The sequence below is a fragment of the Caloenas nicobarica genome, chromosome 2 (genome assembly GCF_036013445.1).
Source record: "Caloenas nicobarica isolate bCalNic1 chromosome 2, bCalNic1.hap1, whole genome shotgun sequence".
NCBI classification, from domain to species: Eukaryota; Metazoa; Chordata; class Aves; order Columbiformes; family Columbidae; genus Caloenas; species Caloenas nicobarica.
In genome coordinates, this window is record NC_088246.1 from 14911150 (window position 1) to 14924599 (window position 13450).

The following is a 13450-nucleotide window of genomic DNA, read 5'->3' on the forward strand; positions in this document are numbered from 1 at the left end:
CCGCTGCCCCTGGCGCTCCCCCGCTCCCGGCCCGCAGGGGGTCGGGCTGCGCGCACACGTGTCCCCGCCCCCTCCCGCACTCACCCGCCGCCCTGTACGTGCTGCCCCCGTCACAGGGGGTGGGGGGGATTGGGCCGGGCGGAGCCGCACGTCGGCCCAACGTCAGCGCTGATGCAGCCTCGCCGCCGCGGGGGCGCTGGGGAAATGGCGTCTGCGGCGACTCCCAGCCCCAGCGGCCGCGGAAGGAGGAGGAGCCGGAGCTTAGACGACGCCGCCGATTGGCTACGGGGCGCGCACGGGCTGTCAGGCCGGCCAACCGCCGCCGCGGGGCTGCCGGCAGCGCCTCTCATTGGCTGAGAGGCGGGACGAGTCTGCCGCTGTGGGGGGGTGGGTCTCACGTCTGTTGTGGGGGGTGCCGGGCGGTTCCTCCCGCCGGGCTGTGGGGCCGGGGAGCAGCCGCAGCTGTGGCTCGGATCGGGTCGGATCGGGGAGCCCTCAGCGGCGGCCGGGGTGGTGGTCCCGCTCCCCGAGGAGTGCGATAGCAGGGGCGCCGTGCTGCCGCTCTCCGTGCCGGGCTCTCCGTGCCGGGCTCCCCGCAGGGCCCAGCCGAGGCCGGCGCTCGCCCCGGGGAACGGGGCGCCCACACACGGCTGGTTGTCCCCTGGGCGATGCCGGAGTAGCGGGTACAAGGAAAGCTGCCGAGGCAGCGGCCGGGGAGACAGGCAGAGGCAAGGCCGCCCTGCCGAGCCAGTGCCCGCGGCTTGGTTAAAGTCCTGCCGCTTGCTGCAGACACATCCCTTACATCGGTTATTCTCGATGCTGCGTGTTCTCCTTTGGAAGTGTGACGTCGTGTTTTGTATTTATTCAGCTAAATAAACCAGAAATTGCCAAGAGAGAACAAACGGGAGCTACGTGTGTGTTTCTCCCCTTGGTGCCACAGGATACGTTCAAATGTCATGAGTCATGTTTGGTTTGCGCGGAATGTTTGAGCAGTTCTTGCTCCAGGAAGTGTAAGGCCCATGTTCTCAGTTTTAATAATATTCAAATGATATAAATGCTTGGGCTCCAAAGTCTGTTACTAGTGCTGTTTTAGCAAGTCTTACTGCTGTTCAGTATTTTATTATACAAAGTAGTGTTACGAGGGATTATAATACAGTATATTTTGAATTACATGTCTATACATCACTCCATTTATATTCTGACATTACACACTGTATTTGCCCATTTTCATGTACTTTTTTTCCTCTGAGAAACTATTCAATAGTGTGCCAAATAAGAATGAATAACCTAAGTTAATTTCACATGACTCATTGTGACAGAAGAATGGGAGGATGTGGTAACATGTCTGTAGGGGTCGAATATTCAGTCTTATTCATGGAATGAAGAGAACCTAGATATTGATTTCCTGTGTTTAAAAAAAAAAAGCCAAATGACTCTTATCTTTGACTTTGTAAAAGATTAATTATATTTATCTGCAAAGCGGTTTGCTTTTAAGTGTTTAATTTTGTTATTCTGCCTCACAGAAGTTCACAGCTATCAAAATCAATTTACTGCAAAGAATACAAAGTTTGTAGTGTCCCTATTGCTTATGCAAGTTTCCAGTTTTCATTCTACATTTTCTTTGTTGAAATACTGAACGACACCCCTTTCCTGGTTTGAGTTCTGTCTCCCTCCTTTTGTTTGTTGTATATATTCTATATGTCTTTTCAGGTTTTTAAATACGAGTTTCTCTTCCTCCAATTAATAACCTGGTTTGACAGCTAACCCATTAGGTACAAAATAGTTACACCCATTCATCAAAAGCTGTGCTTTACTAGAAAACTGCTGGTCAATTAGAAAATATTCGATAGACTAGTAAGATAATCAAATGAGCAGGCAAGTGTAAAACTACTGAGAATTAACTGCTGAAGCCTTTGGAAGAAATTCTGTCTTTGCTTAGTATACTCAAAAAGCCAAAAGTAGCTTTAGTGATACTAGTAGCTTCTCAAAAATACTTCTGAAGGTAGAAGTCTGATTACGAACAGGAAGAAATTTTGAATGAATGTGTTAAATAATGGAAACCACTGGAGTGAGTTATTCATAAACAAGCTGAGAATTTCCATGGAAGTCTTGCAGTGTGGATTTGGAAAAACAGTTATTTTAATTAGTTTTCAAGTAAGTCATAAGCAGCTTTGAAATGTTTAACTGCGAATTTATTACTATTTCTACCTCTTCTCTCTGATAAGTGAAGTGTATCAGAGGAGTGAGCAGATTGCCAAAGGGATTTAGTTCCCGGTGATATAAAGATGAGTAACCAGCGCCAGCTCTTGATACAGTTTGCTGAAGTTGGTGGGCTGGAAGAGGATGGCAATGAAGAGGACATGTCGCTTTCTTACTGTGCCAGCATTGGGGTGCTCTGTTTGTTAGCTGAGGCCAAAACAACCTTTGCTATAAAAGTCCATCACTTTAACTGAAATGGTTCTAATTAAACTGGTATAAATTCCTAGTATGGACCCATTTAACTTCAAAACCTAAGACCAAATCAACCCATAAGAAGACCTAACGGATCATGATTCTTTATGATTGTCATAATTTATGTAAGAGGGTTCTGAACATAAATTTGAAATCCAGGTACTTTGCTGCCATCGGAAGGACTACCTGGGTCATCTTTTCTCACTACCCTGAAGTGTCCAACCTGATGCTGTGTCCTGCAAGATTCAAGGAGCTATAGATGATTCAGTAGCAGTTACTTCATTGTTTTGTTTTTTGTTTTTGTTTTTTTGTTTGGGTTTGGGGTTTTTTTGGTTTTGGTTTTGTTTGTTCGTTTGGTTGGGTTGTTTTTTTTTTTTTAGGGAGGGAGGGCGTGTCTTTGGTGGACAAAGTCAGAAGTTCTGTCAAGAGAAGTTGAAGGTGTAATTTAAGGAGCCGTGTGGCTTTACACAGCCCCCAGCTGCCTCTGGCACGTCATTCCCAGCCCCTCGGTTACATTGATACAACTGCCGGGGCAGCCCTGAACCCTCTCTGGGAAAGTAGTTCGACTTAGAAACAATATATCAAGAAAGTTTCTCTCAGCCTGGATCAATTTCTGAGTCTGGGCCACTGCAGCATGGCACAGAGAGAAGTAACACCTGAACGGGGAGGAGGAGCAACTTCAGTTGGCACTGGCACGGAAGAAACGCGATGCTCTTCTCAGGGAAAATAACTACTTCGCCAATGCCTATTACTTCAATGTGAATGCCAGCTATGTAATCTTCAGACAATTGGTTACATACTGGGTCTTCACAGCTACCTTTTAAATGGATTTTTTTTGAGGAATAGGGTTAAAAGGGCTTGGTGCATTTCACTTATAATCTTAGGAAACACCTGTGTAGTTCTCTTGTAAAAAAGTTCATGGATTGTCATGGCATAATACAAGACAGAAAAAACGGTATGCGACTTATATTGTTTGTAAATTTCTTTTTAATTAGAATTCAGACATTTTAAAATAATAGAGGTTAGACTCAGAGAAAATGACTGACGTTCTGTTTGATATACTGATATTTAATAATTTTGCTTTGATTATGCATTATGGAAGTGACCCCAATATTACCATCTTCACTGACATTTAAATGTTTGTTCTGTTGTCTTTTTTTCCATCCTAGAGCCATTTGCTTTGTTATATGTATATCTCTTCAGCCCATTCCACACCTACACATCCTAAACATGATGAACTATAACTGCTAGGTTAAAGGAAAACCTTTATTCAAATTATGTCTGAATTGCCTAAATGTTTTTTATCCAAAGAAAATGATGTTATAGGTAGCTTATTATGCCAGAAATAATTCTCACTGAATGCTCAGCTAAAAGGTGATCAGTAAATCTATTGTCACATAACACGTGATGAAGGTCACTGTTAGGCTTTTCTAACAGTATTCTGGTTTTCTTCACTTACACAATCCAATATTTGATGTCTACATCTTCGTCTTCTTAAATATTGCGTGTTTATAGCTATTGTCATGGGTCATAATGAATTACCATAAAATAATTGCACCACAGATCTCTTTGCAGACCACTCAAGTTTTAACTGGTCATTAAATAACCCCATCTTGACTCTTTCATTGCCCCAGAGGAACAGAAGGACAAGTGCAGAACTTGTGGAGGGGTCACAGGGAAATGCAGTCAGCACACAGCCATAGTTGTCACAACTTATTGTGTAAGCGTGATGAAAGGCAGAAGTAACCAATGCCCTCATGCTGCAACAGAATTCTGATCTGTCTAAACCAGATAATAGATTAGGCAAGACGTACACTGTAATGAGTATAAAAGATAAAGTAATGAACACCAAATATAAGACCAATCATTTATTTTACCTATTCTTTTTTCATAAACTGCTAGCGATGCAATAAAAATATGCATTTCAGTTGGTTTACAACTAGAAACAGAAATGACACATCCTTAAAGAGGTGAATATTGAACAATATCATAAAAGACAAAAGCTTTGTAAATTGCTTTTTTCCCAAATGTATATAGATTTTATAAAAATGTTACACACCTGTAGGATTAGAAGTACTTAGTTATGTTTCCTTTCCTAAGCTACATTAAGTTGGAAGTAAGTCCGAGTGACTGTATGATTACTACGATCAAATTTATTGATCCTTTTATTCTTATTTTTTGCTACTGCCCATCACTGGAACCTCTGAAAGTTGATACTAAATTAGTGCTGTGCGGAGGTATCGCCTTGACTTCTGTGGGTCACAGCAGGCAGAAGCACAGGAAGGATCAGCCTTGAGGAGTCCCAGGTATGGCTTAGTGAGTCTGGCCTAACAGCTGTGAGGCTTTGCAGGACCTCAGCAAGCTCTGCACTGCTTTGTGTCATGTCAATAACAGGATTTCCTTATTTGGAAGGCTTGGAGGATATTAGTGTAGAAGGAGTATCAATTACTAATCTAATTCAATTTTTTAAAATATCATTACTTTAATTTTGGGTTTGTAATGATTTGATTTTGGATAATAACTTGCAGTAATGCTACAATATTTTACACCCCAGTCTGAAATGGAACATTTCAATGTGGTTTGTTTGTGGGGTTTTGTGTGTGTGCATGTGGGTGGTTTTTTGTTTGTTTTTAACCTTTTTAGGATTTGTAATCTGAAATATAATTTTATAAATACTAAACAGGAATCACAGGTGATGTGCTGTTTTGTGGTATGTCCTGTAGTTGGAAAGGAGGGGTACTTACTGATGCACCAAAACACATCAAACAGAGTACACTAGCAGCCAGACCGCAGCTACATTATTAATCACTGCTTGAACAACAACACAAACAACTACAATAATTTGTGACTGTGTGGTTAGGTATTTGGTGTGGCGTTTGTAAGAAAAGCTTTATGAGAAGGAGAATTGACATGATCCACAGTGTCTGTTTCTCACCCAGCATTCCCAGGTCAGGTCTCCAGCACTGTTGTCTCTGCACACACTGGAGCCAGAATGAAGAAAAAAAATGGGGAAACCCATTGTTTGGCAAATAACTTTACATTCTATGAATTGCTGTGTACTCATTTATCGCTTACTCATTTATAAGAGAAATTATTATAGTGGAAAAATAATATTCTGACTAGGTAACAGTGTAAGGTGGCTGAAGTGTTTAAAGGATTGACTGATGAGTTCAAGAGATATGAGTGATGGAATTTCTGCTGCAGCAGAAAAGAAGAATGGCAATTGCGATCTATTACATGACATTTTCTCATTTCCTCTGCTGAATAATGAACTTCCCCTATTTAATGATTGCCTTATAACATGAACATAATATGTACTTCACAGTATTCTTAACCATTTACAATGTGTTACTGTTTGTAGAGATCTTTGAACTTCTTTGGTAAAAAGTATAAGGTTTGTATAAAACATTACTTTATACTTATAAGATGAATATTAACTGATGTCACTTTCCAAACAACTCCTTGAGTTCTATTTAAAATTAAATACATAAAACTTTACTATTAAAAATGTTCTGAACAGCCTGTGTTAAAAGAAGTACACAGAAAACAGAGTTTTCAAGTATGAAAATCTTCCTGAAAGGTTTAAAAAGGCTCAGGTAGCTTAGTGTGAATATACTGTACCACAGGAATGTGCATACCACAAAGTGTTTGCTGTTGTACGATCATGCTTTGCAAAAGATTTATCCTGCAAGGCAAGGTAAGCCAATGCAATAATGTGGCAGGCACTGATACAGACACTGAGAAACACCCTCACACTGAGGTGAATTACATCAGCCATTCAGATAATGCAGTAAAAGACAAAGGCATGTAAAGATCTCATATTCATTCAAAAAAATGCAATGAAAATATGAAAAAATACTAAGAAAAAATTGCATTTGGTTAACAGTTTGGCTGTAGACTACATTTTCTAGCACCTGTAGGTGGTTTTCCATGGCTGTGCAGATTTTTTGTTGGTGGTGGTAGATGGTTGTAAAAGACAGGGAAGAGCAAGAACGAAGAAAAAAAATGAAAAGCAACAGAATAAATGGAGCTCTCTAGCTGCAAAGTAGAGGTAGCTGGCAGCTGTAAAGAGAAGGAAGAGATATAAGTGAAAAATAATTAAGTGGAATAATATTCACTGTAACAGGAGATTGTCAGGCTATTCACAGTGTAGTTTATGTGACAGAGCTCTTGTATTTCTTTCATGTCAAGAGCTGTTAGCTCTTAATCTACCACTAATACACATAAAAGTTGCTAAAGCAACATATTTTTCCTGAAGAGGAAATCTCTTCAGCAAACACTATCTCAACTAATCCATCTCCTTGATGATGCTATTTTACCAGCTGGCTTGTTTATGAACTGTTTTTTCTCATTTTATTTATCTGCCACTTTTGCACGTTACAGGAGGTTTCAGTCTCCATTACGTGTGAAAAATGTGTTTTACTGAACTATTTGAGAGATAAATATAGATATATTTATAAAATCATTTCTCAAAAAAAATGAGGAAACCGTCAGTGGAATGATGTTTAGTTTGATTTGGAAAATGGTGGTTTAGAAATGGGCACCAGATATTTCCTATTTATCATAGTTTAGTATGATACTTTATATGATGCTTTAGTATGATAAATGATATTTTCTGGAAAAGACAGCTCTGCAAACTAAACCTTGTCTCAAAGCTAAGCTGTATTGTCTCAGATTCATCACCACTAAAGGTTGTGCAGTCACCGAGTTCGAATGTTTTTCTTCCCCACACACAGATGTCAAACAGCAGAAGGCTGGGGCTTCAATTTTTAGTGTAGTGGTAGCATCACTCAAGATTTACACGACTACTTTCTCCAAGACATTGTGCCTAGCAAAAAAAAAGCAGCAAACTTCTTCCTCTTGCAGTATCTGTCAAGTAATACTTTTTGTGTTACAAGCATCTCCTTGTGAGAATTATTTCAATATGATTTATAATATGATTTGACTATAATGCACATGATCTATGCATCTTCTATAATAAGTAGTCATACTGCTAAAACAGGAGGTTGGATCATGACCCGAAGGCAATTACACAATTTCTGAATTAAAGGAGACGAATTTAGAATAATATTGGCCTGGTTGTAGTGTTTTATTTGGCTCACTGTTGACAGTGTAAATGAATGTATTTCTTAATCACTAATGGGTAGAGGTAAAATAACTTAGTGTGGAACTTGCCAACCTTCCTTCCGTTACATGCAGTGCCCTCACGTGGCTCTGCCCTTTTCCTAACGCAGCCAACAGAGATGATAGATAATGTTTCAGCAGTTCCATGTACTCAGCTCTGTTATCACACTTCGGTAACACATAATATCTTTGGGATTTTATGTATATAAGCTAATGCATGAAAACTACAAAAAATAATTTATTTACTATAGTAAATATCAGGAGTAGTTTTTTATACAAATTTAAACCCTGAAAGCAAAATCCCAATAATTAATTCAAACCCAGCCAGGTAATGACCTAGCCAAGGACTCCCCCATTTTCAGCAAGTCAGAAAAAAAAGTCATAAAAGAGCTCAGCAGCAGCTTTTTTCTTCTTTTTCCAAGTTTGCTTAGATTAGCAAAATGATAAATAGGAACACTGAAACCTTTTAAATGCCAGATTACTTATTTGTTAGTAAATTATATCTAATTCAATCTAGCCTGTAACAAGTAAGTACCTGAGCTGTCTGCGGTTGATAGACTCACTGAACAGGAAGGATATACTATCTTGTAATGGAACATAGAATCATAGAATCATTTTGGTTGGAACAGACCCTCAGGATCATTGAATCCAACCATAACCCAACTCTAGCACTAAACATGTCCCTAAGAACTTCATCTAAATGCCTTTTGAACACCCCCAGGGATGGTGACTCCACCACTTCCCTGGGCAGCCTGTTCCAATGCCTGACAACCCTTTCCATGAAGAATTTTTTCCTAATATCCAATCTAAACCTGCCCTGGTACAAGTTGAGGCCATTTGCTCTTGTCCTATCACTTGTCACTTGGGAGAAGAGACCAACCCCCTCCATGCTACAACCTCCTTTCAGGTAGTTGTAGACAGCGATCAGGTCTCCCCTCAGCCTCCTTTTCTCCACGCTGAACAGCCCCAATTCCCTCAGCCGCTCCTCATCAGACTTGTGCTCCAGGCCCCTCACCAGCTTCGTCGCCTCCTGTGCACTCTCTCCAGCGCCTCAATGTCTTTCTTATGATGAGGGGCCCAAAACTGAACACAGGGTTCAAGGTGGGGCCTCACCAGCGCCAAGTCCAGTGGCACAATCCCTTCCCTAGTCCTGCTGGCCACACTATTCCTGATACAAGCCAGGATGCTGTTGGCCTTTTTGGCCACCTGGGCACACTGCTGGCTCATGTTCAGCCGCTGTCAGTCAACACCCCCAGACCCCTCTCTGCCAGGCACTTTCCAGCCACTCTTCCCTGAGCCTGTAGTGCTGCCTGGGGTTGTTGTGACCCAAGTGCAGGACCCGGCACTTGGCCTTGTTGAACCTCATACAACTGGCCTCAGCCCAACGATCCAGCTGGTCCAGACCCCTCTGTATGGCCTTCCTACCCTTCAGCAGGTCAACTCCCACCCAATTTGGTGTCATCTGCAAACTTACTGAGGGTGCATTCAATCCCCTCATCCAGATCATTGATATAGAGATTAAACAGAACTGGCCCCAATACTGAGCCCTGGGGAACACCAGTTGTGACCGGCCGCCAACTGGGTTTGGCTCCGTTCACCACAACCCTCTGGGCCCGTCCCTCCAGCCAGTTCTTTATCCATCGCAGAGTACACCCATCCCATGTCCCAGAACTTTTTCTAGCAATTTTTTTTGGCAAAAAAAAAAAGAAAAGAAAAATTATCTACCCCAGATAATTGCTCATACACACAGATAATTCAACTGCTTAGCTACAAGGACATAAAAATAAGTTGGTGGCCCTTTTTTAAGAATGAAGGAAAAAAATTACAATTGTGAATTGTTTTCAAGTAATCTCAGGTCCTGGGGAAGGACAGAGCAAACCTGGGTGCTGAACTAAGCAGTTGATGGCTAACTAATAAATGTTGTTTGGGGGAGCTCAGCTCCTGTTTAGTTTCCTGTTTCATGAACAAAAAGATGTAGATTTTGTTAGTGTAGGTCGTGCAAGCTTAAACGCTTCAATTGGTATTTTTTTCTATATTCAGCAGTGCCATCTAGTGGACAAGATTGCAGTGCCTTCCATTTCTTCTCAAGAATTAAAGGGAATCAAGCAGACAAAATAATCCCACTTTTAAAATTCTTCATAAACTTAAAAAAATGAAAGCTACAAGAATAATACTTTATTACTGTGGTTTTTTATAATCATAAAAGGTACAGCCAACTTATATTTTGTACGCCACCACATGAAAGACAGCCACAATAACTCTAGATTAAAAATAGCTGTAGTGAAATATAGGTTCATTCCTGCTTTCATTTATCTTGTTTTCAGAAAAAAATATTTTAAAGTTATTTTAATATCATCTGCACCAATAGTGCAGACTGAATAACTCATTTAGTGAAAATGTAATATAATATGAATATAACATGAATAATCCAGCATAAACCTTGTGCACAAACCAAAGAATGCAGTTTCAAGGGAAGGCAAGACAGGTAACTTGCTCAGAATTTAGCAAATATTCTATTTTTCTACATGAAAAAGGCTAAAGGATCTGTTATTGTAAAATGGGATTTGAAATCAAAGACAAAAAGTAGTAACATGGAAGGCATCTGCGAATGGAATGGTAGTGGTGAGGAATGTGGACTGTTTACTGTCAGTTCAGGCTGCAGGCTGTAGAACAGCTTCTAAATAAAGCAGTAGGTTGTACAGTGGCATATTTCGTATAGTGTTTGTATTATCATGGGCCTGTGGGATTCCAATTTTGGACCAGAATAATAAAGTGTTAGATGTAGCATAAACATAAACAAAGTAGGTCCTGCCAAAAGAATTTATTATTTAAGAGAAATAAAAACAAGTTAATACAAACAGACAGAGAAACGGAAGTATCAGATAAGAGAAAACACATGCCTATACACAACAGGGGAATTTCAGGAAATATTGCAATGCTAGTTAGAATGATGAACAGACTTGATAGCAGATGTAATCATAGAAACATTACATCTGTATACGTGGTATGGAAAAGTTTTAAGGTGGCATATGCATATGCTACAAACTAAACCGAGGAGCTTACTACTGTAATCAAGAATCAATAAAGAATCCATAGGAGTTTACTGAGAAGAAGCTGACTTCTCCATAGGACCATCTGTGACAACCTTGAAACACTCCCCCCATCCCAATTAAAACAAAGAATGATGTTATACCTTAAACATCTAGTTTTTTATACTTTGGGTGGAAAAGATAGATGGCTGTGGGGGCAGACACCTTGTCTTTTCTTTCCCAAGGTTTTGTGCAATTAACAGTGTTGCTGTTAAGGCCTCATGGCCTAATTGGGATGATAGAGATGAACCATCTGTCAGACGACCAATTACCAAAAGAAACCACAAACCAACAGCTACCCCTGACAGGCAAAACAACTCACTTCTGGTCACTACTGTGAACTTTCCCCTAGATTGAAGAGTCCAGAAGAGTCTTCCTAATTAGCATGAAGAACAACCAGAGAGAGGAGACAAACTGCCCTCTCCTATCTCGCATGTAAATGAGCTGGGTTATAAAACAATCTCACGCATGACATGAGGTCGTGGCATATACTGAAATCTCAATGCATCCACCCCCCTCCAGAGGACGTTGCGGGACCGATCAAGCTGTGGAGTGGTGATATCTTTCTCTCTCTCTCTCTCTCTCAGTTGTCCTTCTCTCCCTCTCTTTTCCTTCTTGAACATATAAAAGTAACATCATTGTAAGTTCTGCTGCTAAAGTCTTGTTAAGTTTTGTGATATAATAACATACTTTTGCCAAGTCACTAATTGCTGTAATTTGTATTCCACAAAGTGCTTTTAGTAAATTCATAATTGAATTGGACCTCTCGAGTGATTGTCTGTCATTCACTTCTCATTACCACGCAGAAATACCTGAAATTAACTCACACTTGACCTCACCTGGTGAGACAAGGTGCGTGTCATGTTCAGAGTTAATCCATCCCTTATCCCACCTGGTGGGACGGGACACCATTCTATGAAAACTTCCAGAGTTCCCATCTGTGTGACCCATCTGTGACTCCATTAGCTACAGCTGTCAAGAGATAACACTGAGCCCAGGCTAAGCAGGATTTAGACCTTTGCTGTCATCAAGAAATGTGGCAAGACATTGCTAAGGATGCTGAACACTCCATTAATCAATTAAGCTTTGTCCAATGGCAACTTTCTCAGCTGGCACCCTGGGGCAGCTCTGCCCGGTGGGCTTAATTCAGCCCATCGACTCACAGGTTTCAGCAAGCAGGAGAAGCCCCACTGCGGAGTGAACACTGGATTAAACTCACTGATGCTTAAATCATGTATCCACTCCTGTAAAGCACTGGTGCACACACACAAGTTTTAGTCTTGTTCTGAGCGGATACATTAACATTATTTCTTAATGGACTGTAGGAGATCCCTTCTGTTCTTTTGGAGATGAGGCAGCACTATGGGGGTGAGGGGACGACTTCAGCAGCGCAGGCAGCTGAGCTCACAGCTTGGTCATCTCAGAGTCCTGCAATACCCCACAGTGTGTTAATATGTTCAGGTGGTAATTCTCTGGCTAGTTCTGACAAAGAAACTTGATGAAAAGGGTATCCACATGTTACAAAGTTTTGGGACTTAGAAACTGTTATTTCCTAAATACATTTAAATCCAAGAACAATTTTAAAACACCTTACATAAGAAGTAATAATGAATGTTCATTTTCTTCGCTCAGTTGTGTTTCCCTAATTGTAGTTCCCCATCTGCAGTCTTCCAGAACAGTTTGCAGAAGAGGTAAGGATTTGGTATCTAACTTAAAGTATCTGGAAAGTGTGTATATTAATCATCTTAGAAAATCAGCACATGATTCTCCTATGCTGAACACCCAAAATAATTAGATTTGAAAATACCTTCGTTCCTGTGTCTGTGTTTCCAGTTAGCAGCAGTTAACTCAGGACAGTCCTTCCTCATTTAACAGGAATTTAGAAAATAAGTGCTGCAAAAAGTTCGGGTAGTGCACAGATAAGGATGCTTTTCATTAACTGCCGTCTAACTTGTGATACCGAATATGATCTTGTACAATTAATACATTTGCACAGCATGATTGAATAGCATAATTTAATTGTGCCAGCATATATCTTAATTTCTAAGAATTTAATCTTACAAGTTTATTGCTAATGCTAGCACTAAAGAAGAGCCCTCGGTAGAAGGAGAAATTGTCACAGATACAATGTAACACTTGCAGAAAAGATCAAGCAATCAAATGCTGACAGTTACAACCCTCCTTCCTCCCAGCAAACAGAAGAGAGTTAAACCAGCAAAACAAATAAGAAAGGAGTTTAGGTTGAAAATAGTTGAAATCATGTTTAAAATGTCTAGAAAGAGTTAATAGAACTAATTTTAAAAAATCGGACAAAATGATTAAGGCTTAGTGAAAAAATTGTAAGCACTGGAAATGAAATGGGCAAAGGCTCGATTTGAAAGCAGGAAAATAAATTATTTTTATATGAGTTTTGAGTAATTTGAGCAATTGAGAGCCTTCCAAAATAAATGTCTGTTTTCCAGAAAACTATGTCTCTGTAGATACTTATACTGTATATTCTAAACGGATCCTCTGTTTTAGCTTTAATAAAACATAAATATTGATGCAGAGACATTTCTGGAGATGCAGAGACATTTCTGCATGGGTTTTACATAACACCTTGCACACTAACATGCTTTTAATCTTCAGTGAAATGCTGTAGAAACGTGTAACCTTGACATTCCATTCACTCAAGTGAATTTTTCCAAGTCACTTAGGCACTTCTACAAAACCTGCCCCTAACACTTTTTAAATTTGAAATTTAAATTTTCAAGGATGAAACATAAGATTCTATTCCGCTTTGACAG

At 40.3% G+C, this 13450-nt stretch overlaps 1 protein-coding gene across 6 annotated transcripts in view; it reads right to left on the minus strand.

Moving 5' to 3' along the window:
• Positions 1-203, minus strand: part of CREM (cAMP responsive element modulator) — a 34145-nt gene extending 33942 nt beyond the window's left edge. For all 6 annotated transcript variants that reach the window (XM_065627885.1, XM_065627882.1, XM_065627886.1 and 3 more), the window contains exon 1: positions 85-203. The gene's annotated coding sequence lies outside the window, so the exon portion shown is untranslated. The remainder of the gene's footprint in view (positions 1-84) is intronic.
• Positions 204-13450: the final 13247 nt, after the last annotated feature.